Below are 16,838 nucleotides of genomic sequence, written 5' to 3'. Positions count from 1 at the left end.
GGAAGTAAGAAAGCTTGGGGAGCATTAGGAGGGCATTGCAGGACTGCAGGTCAGAGAATATGGTGGCTTGGACTACAGCAATCAACAAACAGTGTCTGAAATGGTCAGATTTAGATCCCCCCCTTTTTTGGGGGGGGAATAAAGCTGGATAAAGGATGCACAGGTAGATCCAAGTTTTGTGAGACCCTGAAACTTATACAATGTGAGGACCCTCTGTAAGAAAAACAACACAAAATGAGGTGCCTTGGAAGGATTCTATGCAAATGAAGATCCTGGCTGCTTAAGCTTCATGAGCATCATGGTGGACCCTCCTCTGATGGAGGTGAAATGGACAAATCAAGGATGCCTAGGTTTTGGGTTTGAGCAACGGTGATAAAAATAAGATAAGACTATGTTTGAAGTAAGGTCTGGAAAGAAGAAAATAAGAATTGGGTTTTGTTCATAGTAAGTTTGAAATGCTAGTAGCCATCCAAGTGGTGATGTCCCGGAAGCAGTTGGATAGAAGGGCCAGGAGCTCAGGAATAGGGCAGAGCTGGAAATACCAATGTAAGTGATAATATCCATGGCATTTAAAGCTGTGGAAGTGGATGACATCACCTGGGGACGAGAAAAGAAGGCCAAGGACTCAGCCCTGAGACAGCTCCACACTTACAGGTCAGGCAGAGGAGGATTTTCATCCATAGTACAAATGTAATCATAAGAGGGAACTGGTGGTAGTACATTGAACATTAGTCAGCTTAAATTCTAATTCCCTTTTGATATCTGATTGCAAGTGTTTCTTTAACACCTAGGAATCCACTAATGAATGTAAAGATAGCTGTAAGAACAAGTAGGCAGAAATGTGAAAGAAAAGTAAACGACACATTTTGTTTGAGGGGATCATTTTTATTTTTTATACTTCAGAATACGTGGTATTTTCTTGGTACTAAGAAATACTATTTTCTCTAAGTCTGCAACTATTCAGCTCTCCTACAATCCAATCTACTGCTCTACCTCTCACTTAGGAAGGAAGTTTTACAAAGAAATTAGATCAAACTAATACTAAGATGTCAAATGCCGTCATCCCATCTCAAGCTAAGCATTTATCTAATTAGTTTTGTTTATGCTTTAGTTTGTGCTTGATTATCAGAGATAATATACCTATTTATTTATTTATTTATTTATTTATTTATTTATTTTTGATAATATACCTATTTTAAAGAATGTGGAAAAGGAATGGGAAAAGCAGGACTATGTTTTCAGTTCCATCTGCCACGTAAAATAAGAATGATATTAGAACCATGTTATAAAAATGCTTTTGTTACATGGACTCAGCTATACCATAGGCCACATGTTCTCTTAAAACATAACTACATATAGAAAATCTTGGTAGAACGCAGTTTAAAATTGGAACATTGGTACCTGTATCTAAGCACCACCATTATAAAGGGATCCCATTTTGTTATTATTTAGGCTGGTGAGATTCTGTTTGCAGAGATTCTTGTTCTTCCTGGGCTCTGCCCTTGTGAATCGATCTTTAATGATTATGAGCTTGAGAAAAAGGGCTAAATCTTTTCTGAGAAAAGAAGAGGACGATTCTATTTAAAAACTAGAAGAAAATCACAATATCTAATCTGTTAACTTTATGGAGAAAATATATATAAATATATACATAATATATATATCATATATAAATATATAATATATAATATATATAATATATAAATAAATATATATTTAATTTCATATAGTGATAGGTTACGAAGTATGTTAAATCAAGGTACAGAGAAAGAAACAGGTACTATTTTTAATAGGATGGTCAAGGGGAGAACTTTCTGAAGAGGTGACATTTTAGCATCTGGAAATGGATTGATTAATGGAAATTAATTTTCAGAAAGAGCTTATTTAAAAGATTAATGTTAAAAATGCTCAATCATGTTTAATATCAGGTTTTAATTCATAATAATAAAAGCTAACAAGATTTTGATCTCTTTCTGTGCTTGAATGCTTACCTTCTATACTTTATTTCATTTAATCCTCATATTTAACCAAAATGGCCTCAGCCATTTTGTCATGAAAAAAATTATTGGGGTCAGGAGATCTTGGCTCCAGCTGCAGCTCCACAACTAACCCGCTATAATCCTAAACTGGGCTCTCAATGCTTCCCTAAGCCTCCATTTCCTCATATGTCGATTGGGAGAGTTGGACTAAATTCCCTAAGGTAGCTTTTCAGCTGCAACATTTGAGGATCATCAAATCAGTTATCACACTGTATTGAAATAGAGTGATGATTACAGAAGCTACTGAGGATTGCTCGTCCTGAAACGAAATTGTTCTTGATCTCTGGGACGTGAGGTCTTATATCTCTGCCTTCTTTTTAGAAGATTTTTCTGTCCCCATTTTCCCTGTCAGTCAGCTGCCCCTTAATGTAGCTGCCAACATAAAATGACAGTTGTCTCTACTTGTCAGCTGCTCTCATCATCTGGTTTGCTGTGTGCTTTCGGAACCAGATAACCACGTGCATTAGATGGTATATGAAATAGGCAGAGTGGAGAGCCAAGTCTATTTCCTGTAGAGTACCATGCATGAGCTTGACAATTATTTGGCACTCTGGTATTTTTCATTTGGGAGTTCATAACTGTTCTAGAGGTTTATCTCTACTAGGATGCTGACACAACTACTAGCGTTCTGGAGGTTCCAATATATCCATATGTAAATACTTAAGTGACAGAACAATAGAGTGAAACTGTTTAGGAAGGTCTAAATTAAGCTTTCTATAATAAAGACATTGCATTGACAAGTCTGTATCTAATTTTCTTTGTAAGATGACATTTTGGCTTTTTAAATACCTAGTTAGGGGATTACATTCTAGGGCAAGCAGTTCAATAAGGTAGTCCATTAAGTAAGTAGTCTTTTGACTACTTAGTTATTGGTTTAATTCTCCTACAATGAAAATGAATTATGTTTTCCCTCATTTACTTGACTAGTAATCTCTGAAAATGAAGATGGAATTTATTCAGCCTCTGAGAGGATACAACCATAATGAACAGAGGCCCAAGATGGGAACTCTAAAAATTTTAAACAGAACTTACTTTGAGACACTTGAGAAATTTAAAGTCCCTAAAAGTCAGACTGCTTTTAAGTACTTTTTTCCTGTAGGAAAGTCAGGTAGAAAATCCTGGAGAATTGGATTTTGATTAATTGGTGAGATGACCGAGAAACGAACATGATTGCAGGAAGAAAATAGTAAGAACTTTCTGTTATAAAGGAAATAACAGTTAGCAGTGACCAGAGACAGAACAAAATCTATCTGAGAATTACAGTCTTACTTGGGTGCTACAAGGGTCCTGATTAGGGAAAATAGCTATGCCCATACATGAGTCCTGGAAAGGCTTCTCCCCGGAACCACCTAAATGAAATAAAAACTCATTTCAACTGTTTCAGGTTAGCTACCCAGATAATTATGACAATAGTCTATATTCTTTTGGGCAACTCTAATCAAATGACTCTTAAGTACGAGGGGTCAGTCGCCAGCTAATTTAAGATACAATATCAAGGAACACTGAGCTATCATGTAATTCTCATTCTTTCATTCTTGGTTTCTCTCTAGTAAGTGCTCAGAATCATTTGTTTTTCCTGGCCTTTCCTTCCTCTTAGGTACTACTATGGGGACTCTGGAAGGTGACAGAGTTGAAAGGGCCTCTTGGATCTCACACAGAAAGACTTTTCCTCCAGAATCACCCTAATTTGTCCCTCAGTCTAGATTAAGGTTTTAAAAATTTTCATCTGAATTTAAGGTTTGGGGATGACTTACTATAGTCAAAGCTGTTCTCGGCACTCTGGCTGCTCCAGTTGTGGCATGGCAGGAATCACACAGTTCCGACCTCATGGCTCAGTGAGGTCACCGTGGAGACCTCTGACTGCCATTATGACGCGCTGCAGGTAAGCAGTGCCATGCTGTTGGCACAGTTCAGTTTGCCCACCAAAGAAGCTTTACAGGCAGTTCAGGCATTCAGATATTACAGACTAACCCAACTAACTGTTCCCAAAGCTGTAGATGGGAAAGGGAGCTCTGGCCTCTGAGAACAAAGGAAAAAAACAAAAAACAAAACAAACTAAAACCTCAGGCTGTTGAGGGCTACTCAGATTGGGTACTAATGGATCATCAACTTTAGTTTTGAAACTGAGTAGTTTCTTTACCTATGGATTTCAATTATACCATTCCATACAGAAAATAGAAACTGATCTCTCATACAGACAAAGATAAATTTATATGGAAGCAAAAAATTTCCCTATTAAATGAGTTTGTGGCCTTTGTAGTTTTAAGTTCTTATGCGATATATTAACTTAGCAAGTTTGGCTTAGATTGTTCTGGTCCTTGATGACCTAGTTTCACTACATTTAATGTTCCATCATTCTGTCTATTAATTTTTACAGATAATTAAAACCAATCTTTTTGGTTTTTAAAATTGTTTCATAAGACAGGTGAAGACTCCTTTGGATGGGTCACATTTTTTTTCGGTAAAAAGTGATATCTAAGCACTTTCAAGGTCTCTGCAAATTTTGAAAGTTCTTCGGCATCATTCTTGCTGCTTTGTCCCTACTTCTCCCTCATGTAGTTTGTTCTGATGTTTTGGCTCATGGGCACATAAAATGAAGATATTTTACTGAAGTATAATATCTAATTATAATTATAGGTAGGTATAACTCTAATTAGCTATGAAAAGAATCTGGAAATGGATTGAGTAGCCATGTTTTAAAATCAGTGAACACAGAATGAAGTGGACACATAAAAGGCTAAGAGTCAGGAGACTTGATTTCTGCTTTTATGACTCAAAGTGAGGATTTGGAGAAGTCACATGACCTCTCATGTCCATCTTCTTTGATGTAAAATGGGCATCATATAACCTACATACCTTCCTCTAAGAAATGTTCCTGTTGAATGATTAAAGAGCAAATATTGTAATACAAAGATTTTAACAGTGGTTTATATATAATTCAAAATAGTGCTGTCATTAGAAAGGCTTCTTTCCTTGGAAGATAACTTAAGTTACCTAATTTTTTTTTGACCCGTTTCACTTTGGTCTCATCATTTTCTCTTAAAAAATGAATATGATTTAGTAAAATTTAAAGCAAACGTGAAAATACAAGCTTAATGAAATCATGATAAATGTGAACAAAGCTAAGAAGAACATAAAAAATTTACAAATATTTCCCTTTCAAATTTGGGCCTGTCAAAACCTATGTTAATTGTAAAAATTGTTAAGCATATTTCTACTTGACCCTTTCCCCACATCTTTATTGATTTCACTGTTACATTGTCTTATCTTTCTGGTCAGATCTCAGAACCAGAGATCAAGGGACCATGTCCTATTTCTCATTTGTGACACCTCAGTCCCCACAACAATGCATGTACCTGGTATTTACTCAGTAAATACTGATATTGTTGCCTGGTAACGGAAGAGGTTAAATTGCTAAATATAAATACGACAATGAAAATTTTGCGCTCCCAATGAGAATTTTGTGTTTGTGTGCCTAATGATGTCTGGGAATCATAAAGCTAATTTAAAGCATCTTAGGCAAAAGTCTCATGATATTCATGAAGTGAATTACATAATGATGAGACTCAGAAAACTAAACAACAGACATAAGAATTTATATACCTAAAAGAGTGCTAATCTTCAAAGTAGGGAGACTGAATGCTTTTTCCAGTGATAGCACCATTGCTCAAATGGTATGGAAATCCCTGTTAGGAATTTTATTCAAAGTCAGATTGTCATCTTTCAGAAGAATCAACCTCATTACTTAGTCACACAATGTGGTTACTGGTGTCTCTTTTTCCTCTCTTGTGAGCTACTGAGTTATCAGCAAATAGGATGCTTATACAAGTGACAATGGCAACTGTACACTTAGAGTAAGAGGAAGGAAAATGCACATCCATAGAGCGGAGATTGACATTGTTCTGGAAGCTTTCAGGTATATTGTTGCATCCTTAAAACAACCGTTGGCGGTAGGGGGTACTTTGCTCAAGAATCAGTGTGTGCTAGGCCCTGGATGAACCCTATGGGCTGTGCAAAGTCTGAAGCTGCTGCCAGGTGTCCCTTCTGCTGAGGATCATCTGGCACATTGCTTACTGTTGCTGGGAGCGTTGGGAACACAGCAAATCCATTGCAGCTTCTTTCTTAACACAGCAACAAGTGCTCACGAATGGCAGTAGTGGTTGCTAGCTTTTGCTAAGGACCCAGCCCACTTTTGGGTGCTGTGCTGGGACTAAGGTGTTCACCTGGACAGGGGCCAGGCAGTCCTGAGGCTGGTTTTGCTCCTTGAGGAGAGGAACCTCCAGGAGTGAGGGAGCCCACCTTCTTCCCTCCTCAATGCTTCCCAGTATTCTTGTCCTCCCCGGGTATCCAGGCCTCCTCCAGAGTACTTGTTTAAGAATAAACGTACATGTTTAGGTCAATTGGAAAACTTTGAATGTAGAAACGTAGAGATCATGTTCTCATTAAAACAGATTACAAAACATATACACAGTATAAGGTCATTTTCAGCCCTAGAAAACTATATGTTAAATGTTAGTTACATTGGGGGTCTCTAGTGACGCAAATGTAAAAATTTTATTTATCTTTGCATGTCTACTTTTTCTAATTTTTCAATCAGATATTGCCTCTTTCTATATTAATAAAAGATGATTTTAAAAATGATTGCACTGATATCATTTTCATAGTGATAAAATATACATAACAAAGTTTACCATTTTCAGTGTTTTTAAGGGTACAGTCTGTGGCATTTAATACATTCACATTGTTGTGTAACAATCACCACCATCCGTCTCCAGAACTGTTTTCATCTTCCCAAACTGAACCTCTGCACCCATTAAACACTTAACTCCCCATTTCCCCCTCCCCAGTCCCTGGAAACCAACATTCTACTTTCTGTCTCTGATTTTGTCTGTTCTAGGTACCCCATGTAGGTGGAATCCTGGAATATTTGTCCTTTACTGACGGACTTATTTCATAACATCTTTATCAATGTTGTAGTGTGTGTCAGAATTTCCTTCCTTTTTATGGCTGAATTATATTCCATTGTATGGATATAGCACAATTTATCCACTCATTTGTTGATGGACATTTGGATTGCTGTCCCCTTTTGGGGACAGCTATTGTGAACATTGTTGAAACTAAAATTGTTTCCAAGAATCTATTTTGGAGATCAAAAACTAAGCACTGTTTATTTTTCTATTTCTATTACTGATTATCTTTTTACCTGAGATAATGGATGCCTTTGACTGAAAAAATAGTATGGTCATGCATGCTGAATTGGGGAAAGGAGAACAGGAAAGAGAAAAGAAGCCATAGTCAAAACATTAGTATCCAGAATTCATAAGAATACTTAGAAATCTAGAAGGAAAAGATGCACTATCCAATAGAAAATGGGCAAAAACTTGAGCAGGTGCGTCACAACAGAGAAAATCCAAATGGCCAATAAATGAAACAATACTCATCTCAAAAGTAATCAGGGAAATGCAAGTGAAAGCTACAATGAGACACAATTACGCAACCCACAAAATGGCTAAAATCTGTCTTCCAATACAAAGTAAGAGCAACAAAAGCTTACAGCTGATGGAAGTGAAGAGAGGTACAACCCTTTGGAAAATAGTTTACCATTCTCTTGTAAAGTTGAAAATAAACATAACCCCTGACCCAGCAGTTTCTTTCCTGGGTATATTCTCTAGAAAAATGAATGCACATGTGTACCAGGGTACAATAATGTTCACGACAGCATTGCTCGTAATAGCCCTGAACTAGAAACAACCCGAAAGGTCATCTGCAATAAAATGGACAAATAAATTATGGTATATTCATTAGAAGGAATACAGGAGGACAGCCATACACATTATAGATGAAACTCACAAACTTGATGTTCAGTGAAAAAAGCCAGATTCAAAAGATTTGGCATAATTGCTTCCATTTGTGTGAAGTTTAAGTTAGGCAAAAATATACTATATTTTTAGTGAAGCATGGGTAGATGGCAACTATGTGAGAAAAAGCAAGAAATGACTACCACAGGATAAAGTGTTATGAGTGGGGAAGAGCGTGTTGGGCTGGGGACTTCTGGGTGGGGACACTGTCCTATCTTCTGATAGGTTGTAGCTACTTTAGAATTAAAAAAAATACATATTTCAAAGATATTACAGAAGGTTCTGAATACCCTTCTTCACATTTTCCCTAGTAGTTACATCTTACATAATTATAGTACAAATTGACATTAGTACAATGTATGTATGTAGTTATACGTCATTTTATCACATGTGTACTTTCAAGTATCCACCACTTGCAACACCATACAGAATTAATCTATCACTACAAAGGTCTCCCCCGTGGAATCCATTTATAGTCAGCACCCACATCCTCTCCTACCACCCATTGCTCTTGGCAACCATAAATATATTTTCCATCACTAAATTTCAACATTTGAGAATGTTACACAGGCAGAATTGCACAATATATAACATTTTGAGATGGGTTATTTTTTTTTAAATCAGCATAATGCCCTTGAGATCTACCCACATTGTTGTGTGTATCAATACTTTGTTCCTTTTTATTGCTTAGTAGTATTTCACTTTATGGATGTACCACAGTTTGGTTGGCTATTCACCCGTTCAAGGATACTTTGGTTTCCATTTTTTGCTATTACAAAGAAAGCTTCTATGAACATTTGTGTACAGATTTTTGTGTGGGCATAAGTTTTCACTTCTCTGAGATAATGCCCAGGAGTGCAATTGCTGGCTTGCATGGTAATTGTATGTTTAGTTTTAGAAGAAACGACCAAAGTGTTTTTCAGAGTGGCTGTGCTATTTTACATTCTCACCAACAATGTGTGAGAATCCAGTTTCTCAGCATCCCCGCTGGCATTTGGTATTGCCACTATTTTTTTTATCTGAGCTGTTCTGATAGGTGTGTAGGGACAGATTGCCGTGGTCTTAATGTGCATTTCTTTAGTGGCTAGTGATATTGAACATCACCGGACAGGGTGATGTTCCTTCTTCTGACTTAGGGAATCGTTATTTTAGAATTGCATATATCCTTGATACTCAACTCTGTGGTTGGTTTGTATTTCACAAGACAATAATTAAGAAAAGAAGAAAGGAAGAGCACTGAGTTTAACATTTTGAGATATTATTCCCCTTCTTCCACTTTTTAAAAAATAAGGCAACCACGAGTAAGGCACTGAAGTACCCTGGCTAATGGCAGGTAAGGAAGGGAATCAGATGGGTGGGAGTGGGAAGCATGTGCTGTTTTCATGTGACCACAGCACCTCTGTGTGAAACAGACTTTGAAAAAAACGAACAAAACAAATTTCCCACATATGAGTGACGTCATACGGTTCGTGACTTTCTGTCTGACTTATTTTGCTTAGCATAATAATCGCAAGATCCATCCCTATTGTTGCAAATGGCAGTGTTTCATCTTTTCTTATGGCAGAATAGTATTCCATTTTGTATATATACCACATTGATGCAATATATAGAGGATGTATTATATAGATGTATACTTGAAACCTATATAATTTTACTAACCAATGTCACCCCAATAAATTTGATGAAAAAAGAAAAAACAAATTTCCTTCCAAAGCAGACTGACATGGAGTCCTTCAAACACAGGAAAACTTTTTATTATGCATATGCATAGCATTGGAGTTTCATGCACTGCAAAGGGGAACATGCATAGCAGAATAATTTGAGTAAAAATGGGAAACCCAGTACCTCATTTCCAGGTAGTTGGGAAGGGCTTTGAAGAAATGGAAATTTAAGAGTCCTCTAAAAGGCTCTTTAGGATGCGACTGGGAGAGGAGAGGGATATGGTAGGAAATTGTTACTTATCATTATAAGCACTTCAATACTATGTCTTACTTTGATTAGAAAAGAAAAAGACAGGAAAGATAGAGTAAATTTGGTATAGTACTTTGTATTCATTTTCTAGAGCTACCATAACAACATACCACAGACCGGGTGGCTTAAATAATAAAATGGTATCGGCTCACTGTTCTGGATTAGTAGTCCAAGATGAAAGAAACTAGATTCCTGTATTTCAGAAAGATTTTGAAGCAAAAATAAAGTTTCTGGAGTCAATTTATAGTCATCCAGAAATTCAGGCAATCAAGGTATGTTAGTTCTTCATCCTGTCTCTTGGCATTTTAAGGTGTCCTGCAAATGGTGATTCTTGCTCCTGCACATTGTAACAATTTTTTCTCTCATCCTCTTTACTCATCTACTGTCTTTGACGCAGATACCATCCACTGAAATTAAACGGCACTGTCATAAGCAGTTTACATGTGTTGACACTTTTAACTCAAATAACACAACAACCCAATGAAGTAGGAGCCAAGATTCCTATTTTACAAATGGGGAAACAAAGGCATAGAGAAGCTGAGTAACTTACCCCTAATTTCAGAGCTAATTACCAGCAAACTAAGCTGTGAATCCAGGTGGTCTTGTTCCAGAGCCTGTGTTAGTAGGCACAAAACCATATTATTTCTTAGAAATTAAAAGACAACAACAGTTACAATAAAGTTTTACATAAGAGTCAGCAAAGTACTTTTTACAGTTCCTTGATATATGGTAGGTGCTATATGAATGTATTTTTCACAGTTTTATTGAGATATAATTGACATAAAACGTGTAAGTTTAAGGTGTATAATGTGATAATTTGATATATGTATTACCACGTAAGGTTAGTTAACACATCCATCACCTCCCATAGTTGACATTTTTTCTTGCAGTGAGGACTCTTAAGATCTACTTTCTTAGCAACTTTCAAGTACACGATTCAGTATTGTTAATTATAGTTACCAAGTTGTGCATTAGATCCCCGGAACTTATTCATCTTATAACTGAAAGTTTGTGCCTTTGATCAACATCCCCCCTTTGCCTCCAACCTTCCCAGCTCCTGGAACCATCAGTTTACTGTTTCTATGAATTCAACTTTTTTATATTCCACATATAAGTGAGATTATACAGTATTTGTCTTTTTTGTATGAATGTTATTTATTGTTTTTTAGCTTCTAAGACCCCTGTTCTTCTTTTGACTTACTATTTTGCGAGACAGACATATTTGGGAATCACAGAGTTAAAGAGTACTACGCTTGTTTAGAAATTATGTAAACCATTGAAGTTGGCCAGTTGTTGAAATTTTTCTATTGCTAGATTGATAAATGGCCCAAAAGATAAAATTTTTTTGAAGATAATACACAATTTCCAACAATGTTGCGATATTTCACTTGTTCTGAGGCTCAACCAGCTCTGGAGACAACAGTAACATGAGCATAGGGACGTCCATAGAATTTTCTTCAATTTCTGAATTCTGATATAGTTCTGAATTTTGGGGAAAAAATGTTTTGCCCCCAATTTAATCTTTGAAAAGTGAGTTTTTCTTTGTTTTTCAGGTCACGACCAGATTTTGGCATTCTTAGCTCGAGTGTTATTGAAAATTAAACTGAGAATGCCTTGGAGATGGAGACTGCTAGATCTGGGATTTGATTTTTCCCTACTTACAAGCTAATAAGTGAGCCTGTTACTGTTTCATGAGTGCTGGCAATGGACAAGGATTCCTGAACTGAGATAAAGGACTTTATTATTCATGGCAGAGCAAGCAGCATGAGCATCAGCATATTTGTCTCAGTTCTCTTTGCCCGAAGTCCTATGGGGATGATGTGATGTGGCCCAGATGACTGCTATCTTCGCAGTGCATTTGAGATGCAGCTGAGAACCACTGAGCTTGGGGAATCCACCACTTTTACAGCAAGCAGTAAGCAAGCCTGCTGCTTGTCCCCGGGGAGATACTACCTCATCTCTCAAGGTTACCAAATACAATAAACAATCCTGCCCCAGGAAAAGAGCAGACAGTCATGAGGAAACTTTTAGCAAAGGCGGAAATAGTGGCAAACCAACTGTTAGTGGAGACTGGAAAAGCAGTGAGCAAACTCCTCCTGCAATCTGGGTAAATGGTGGGTGGCACAATTTGCAAAACTGTTGTCTATGGCAGCTTGGAAGATAGGAAATGCTACTAATAAACTTTGGATTTGGCTAAAAAAAAATCACCAGGCAGAATGCATATGATGTCCTAAATGCATATGATAAGTTATAGGAAGAGATAGTTGAGGTCAAAATGCAACTGTTTAATTTGAATTTAGAGGAAATATAAAGGATCTACTACAATTTTATATATATGTATATTTAGTTGCAAGAAGCGGAGTACAGCATTAGGAATAGAGACAGTGGAAATGTAATGGCTGTGTGCGATGTCAGAGGGGTAGTAGATGGGGGGAGGGGGGTTATCACTGTGTGAGGGGTGTAAATGATAAATTCTAACTATTACATTGTTTTGTGCACCTGAAACTAATGAAATAAAAAATAAAGGATCTAAGATTTGCTAAGTTGGAAAATAAAATTGTTTATCCACAGTGTCTACAGCCATAAAAAGATTCTCAAAATGAAATGAGGCCTGGGGCCAAAGTCCAAATTAAGTGTGTGGCTGTAACACCATACTTAAGATCATTGAAAGATTTAAGACAGTGCTAACTAGGCTCTCTCAGCAGACAAAACAGCACTGTGTGAAGGGCAGAAAACTTGCCTTTTTATTGTGCAGGTATCCAGATTGAAAGGAGCTGCACCTGAGGATATGCAGCCAGGGAGCCTCATTTGGACCTGTTGTAGATGTTATCTTAGGCTTTGAGCATGATGCCATAATTGGATGAGACAAGTGGGGTTCCTGGGGTGGGGTGACCATATTTTGCATGTGAGAGGAAAAAAAATAATTGCGGTCAGGTGGAAGATAATGGTAGCTTGAAACAAAAACATAGTATTTTACTGGCTTTCACATCAAGAAGGGGAATATATTGTACCCCCAGCCCACCCCCACCCCGGTCCCGGCCATGAATGTGGACTGGCCTTGTGACTTACTTGGCCTAGGACTTGGGAAGTATCCCAGCTTCAGCTCTTGTCCTGTTGGAAAGCTGCCTTACATAAAAAGCCCAAGTTGGCCTGCTGGAAACCTATAGCTTGGCCAAGACATAAATGAAGACAGTTTATCCCGTCTGACCCTAGTTGAGCTGGTGGGTAACTGCAACCACATGAGTGGTCCTACATAGCAGAAAACCTGATTGGTTTAGCCATCGAAATTACTGCCTACAGAATCATGAATAACAACAGCAAAATAGCTATTTTAAGCCACCACATTTTGATGTGTCTTTTTGAGATCCAGTCGTGTTTTTGTGTGTGTCAATATTTCATTTCTTTTTATTGCTGAGTAGTAGTCCATTGAATGGATGTACTACAATTATTTTTTCCATTTTTGTGCTGATACCGTGTTTCTTTGAAAATAAGACCTAGCCGGCGCATCAACTCTAATGTGTCTTTTGGAGAAAAATTTAATATAAGACCTGGTCTTATTTTAATATAAGATCCGGTCTTATTTTAATATAATATAAGACTGGGTATAATATAATATAATATAATGTAATACTGGGTCTTATATTAATTTTTGCTCCAAAAGACCATTAGAGCTGATGGTCCAGCTAGGTCTTATTTTTGGGGAAACACGTAAACATTTGGGTAGTTTCTAGTTTTAAACTATTAAGAATAAGGTTCCTATGAACATTCTTGTATACATCTTTTTACGAACATATTTGTCTCGGGAAAATTTGTAAGAGAAGAAATACTGGACATTATACCCATTTTTAAGTTCTAGACAAAAAACAAACAAACAAACAAAACCCTTGAATTTTAGACTGTTGGGGTAAGAAAGAAATGGTGCAATTCCTTAGCTTAGAAATGTCACTAGGTTATCCTGAACTCATCTTTTTTTTTTTTTCCCTCAGAAAGGAAAATTAACCACTATCAAAATAACAGAGGATATCATTAATATGTACCTAATATACACTCTAGGCACCTTGCATCATACATTGTGACCGAATGCTGTTATTGACTAGATGTTTGACTTTGGGCAAATTACTTAACCTCCCAGATCCTCATTCTCCTCATCTGAAGGATTCAAAGTAGCACCTACTTCACAGGGTTTTTGTGAAAATTAAATGTGATTATGCATATAAAGTCCTTATCATGTTGCCTGACAGATAAAGATGCTCAAAAATATCAACTATTATAATCACTGTGGTCTGGCACCTTACAACAACCCAATGAAAAAAGAATTCGTACCCCATTTTCAGAGGCAATAAGTACTTTGTCTCAGTTACAGAACCAGGAGTGGGGTTCAAATTTAGGTTGACTCTGGCAGCAGAGCCTGAGCCCCTTCTGCTACACTATTTTCACGAGGTAGGTTTTTTTTCACTGAGTATCACCTTTAATATTCACAGCAATCCTATTGGATAATTTCTGTCAATATGGAAAGAACAAGAAGGCTGTGGGGGCAAAAATAAAGAACTACAAAAAAATGGTCTGAAACTACAAAGTCTGAGAGAAACTTGAAATATAATTTATTTGCTGTTTTGTTTTTTTCAACCAGATAGTAAACCACTGAGACTCAGAGTACTTTTCAAGCTTTTTAGGGCTCCATGGGTGTATTTTACAAGTAAAGATACGATTTAGGAGCATTGTTTGTTTGTCTGTTTGTTTGCTTATACGTTTCAAACTATTTAACCATAGATTCCACTTCTTTTTCTCTTCTGTTTTTCCTTTTCTGTCTTTAGTGCTGTTGATGCCTTCTTGTGATCACAGCAGGGTTACCAATGGCACGCTCAAATGGGCTTACAGGAGATTTTAATACAGGGATAACTTATACAGACGCGGGCAGAGTTAAGGGGAAGGAACAAGGCGTCCTTAAGGACTGTGAGGATGGGAAGAGTGGGAAGCCCTTACCGCACCTACACGGAGGAGGCAAGGGAACGGCGTGGTTACTAGACTAGGGAGAGAATGGCTCCATCTGTAGGAGGGACTGCCCAACAGGAGTCTTGGCCTTTGGTGGAGGGACCCAAGACATTTGTGGTAACCTGGCAGGGTAGTATCTTCACCTCTGTGTCTATGCCTGATTTGTAGAGGGGTTGGGGCTGGTGGGAGAGGACACACGTATTTGTGAACAGAGTGGGGATGGTGGGGACAAACTCTAAATGTGACTATTGCAGTTAGACATTTTTATCTCCATCTTACAGACATAGTAATAGACTTGGGGAATTTTAGTAACTTGCCCAAGGCCCTAGAGCTAGAAAATGGAAAAGTTGAGATTTAAATCTGGGTTTAGTTCAGTGGTTCTTAATCCTGGTTGACTATTACTATCACCTGGGGAAGGTTTATAAAAATACTGAAGTCTAAGCCTCATCCTCTGACATCCTGATATAATTGGTCTGGCTTGGAGCCCAGACAATATATTAAAAGCTCCCCAGGTGATTCTAACGTGCAGCTGGTGTTGGAAAACCGTGGTTTGGTTCAACTCCAACATCTGTGCTGTTTTCACTGTAATATGAGCTGCTATGGGCATGGGACTAAAGACAAAGAAATCACTGATCTGGGGTAACCCACTGTCTAATGCTAAGCAACATCACAATATAGTGAGATGAGATGCTGGAGGGATTTTGGAAGAGTGAGGGGAGATTCCTCAGAAGGGATCAAGCTTGAGCGGAACAGTTAGTATGGTTTTCCCAAGTGCCAGCCACTGTTCCAAGCACTTCGTATTAGCTAATTTAATCTTTATCACCACTCTGCATAGGTGCTAATATTATTAATTATTTATAATCAGTCATTATTGATTAAATTAACATTTTTATTAACATTATCTCCATTTTACAGGACACTAAAGACTCCAAGACAAAGAGAGATCAAGTGTCTTGCTCAAGGAGGCACATAGGTCTAGGTGGGCTGGAACGCCTGCAGTTTGACCAGAGCGCCCTGTATTAACACTGTATGAATCGGCAAAGGCGAGGTTGGAGGTAGGGAGAGAAAAGGGAAGACAGAAGGTAGAGGAAGTGGTATTCCGGGCAGAAGCAATAGTATGGGGAAAATGGGTGCTGTTAGACAGGAGAGGGCATTTAGGGGAATCTCTGTCGGTTGGAGCTTGGGGTATATGTTTTGGGGGAGGGGGAGACAGGCACTCCATACCACTCCTGAGATGGGGCTGCATTCTGTGTTTTATTGTAAAGGCAGAAAGAGATATGAGAAAGTGACTTGGTCCGATTGGCACTTTAGAAAGAGCCAGAGAAAGCACAGGACTCTAGCCCGGAAGGAAATGGAGGGAGGTGGGAGTAATGGGGACGCAGAAGGAGAAACAAGCTTGGGGCTGGATTTAGAGGGTGGGAAAATGTTGAAATAATATTTACGCAGAAACGTTATAGAATTGAGTTCTCAAATGCAATGTGTCTATTGCACATGCCATAAGCTATTTATGTTTATAGCAAAGCACTGACATTTAACAATATTTTTCTTAATAATAACACATTCTAGCATCTTCCAGGATAGCCTCATAACTATGGCTTCGGGGAGACAAATGTGGGATGATGGACAAAGCTGGGAGTTGCAGTTATAAAAAGAAAGCAAAAAATAGACATAAACATGTTAGAATCTGCAAAATATATGTCATCTTATTAAAAAATAGGTTTATTTATGCATACGTTGAACATTTTATATGTTTAATTTATCACTTTTGGTGTGAAAGTCTGGAAAAAAAGAGGCAAGATATTTAAAAAATAAAATTCAATTTTTGGGTTTGATTTGATAATCTATGTTTATTTTACTTTTCCTTAGCCAAATAGCATGAGAAACAAAAGCTCTTTCCCCTCATCTGGAAAGGAATGCATAGATAGAAGACGAGGAAGTGAAATTTGGGTGGCAGCCTCGGCCTTTAGAAACACATCTC

The sequence above is a fragment of the Rhinolophus sinicus genome, linkage group LG04 (assembly GCF_036562045.2).
Source record: "Rhinolophus sinicus isolate RSC01 linkage group LG04, ASM3656204v1, whole genome shotgun sequence".
Lineage (NCBI taxonomy): Eukaryota > Metazoa > Chordata > Mammalia > Chiroptera > Rhinolophidae > Rhinolophus > Rhinolophus sinicus.
This window is presented reverse-complemented; position numbering follows the sequence as displayed.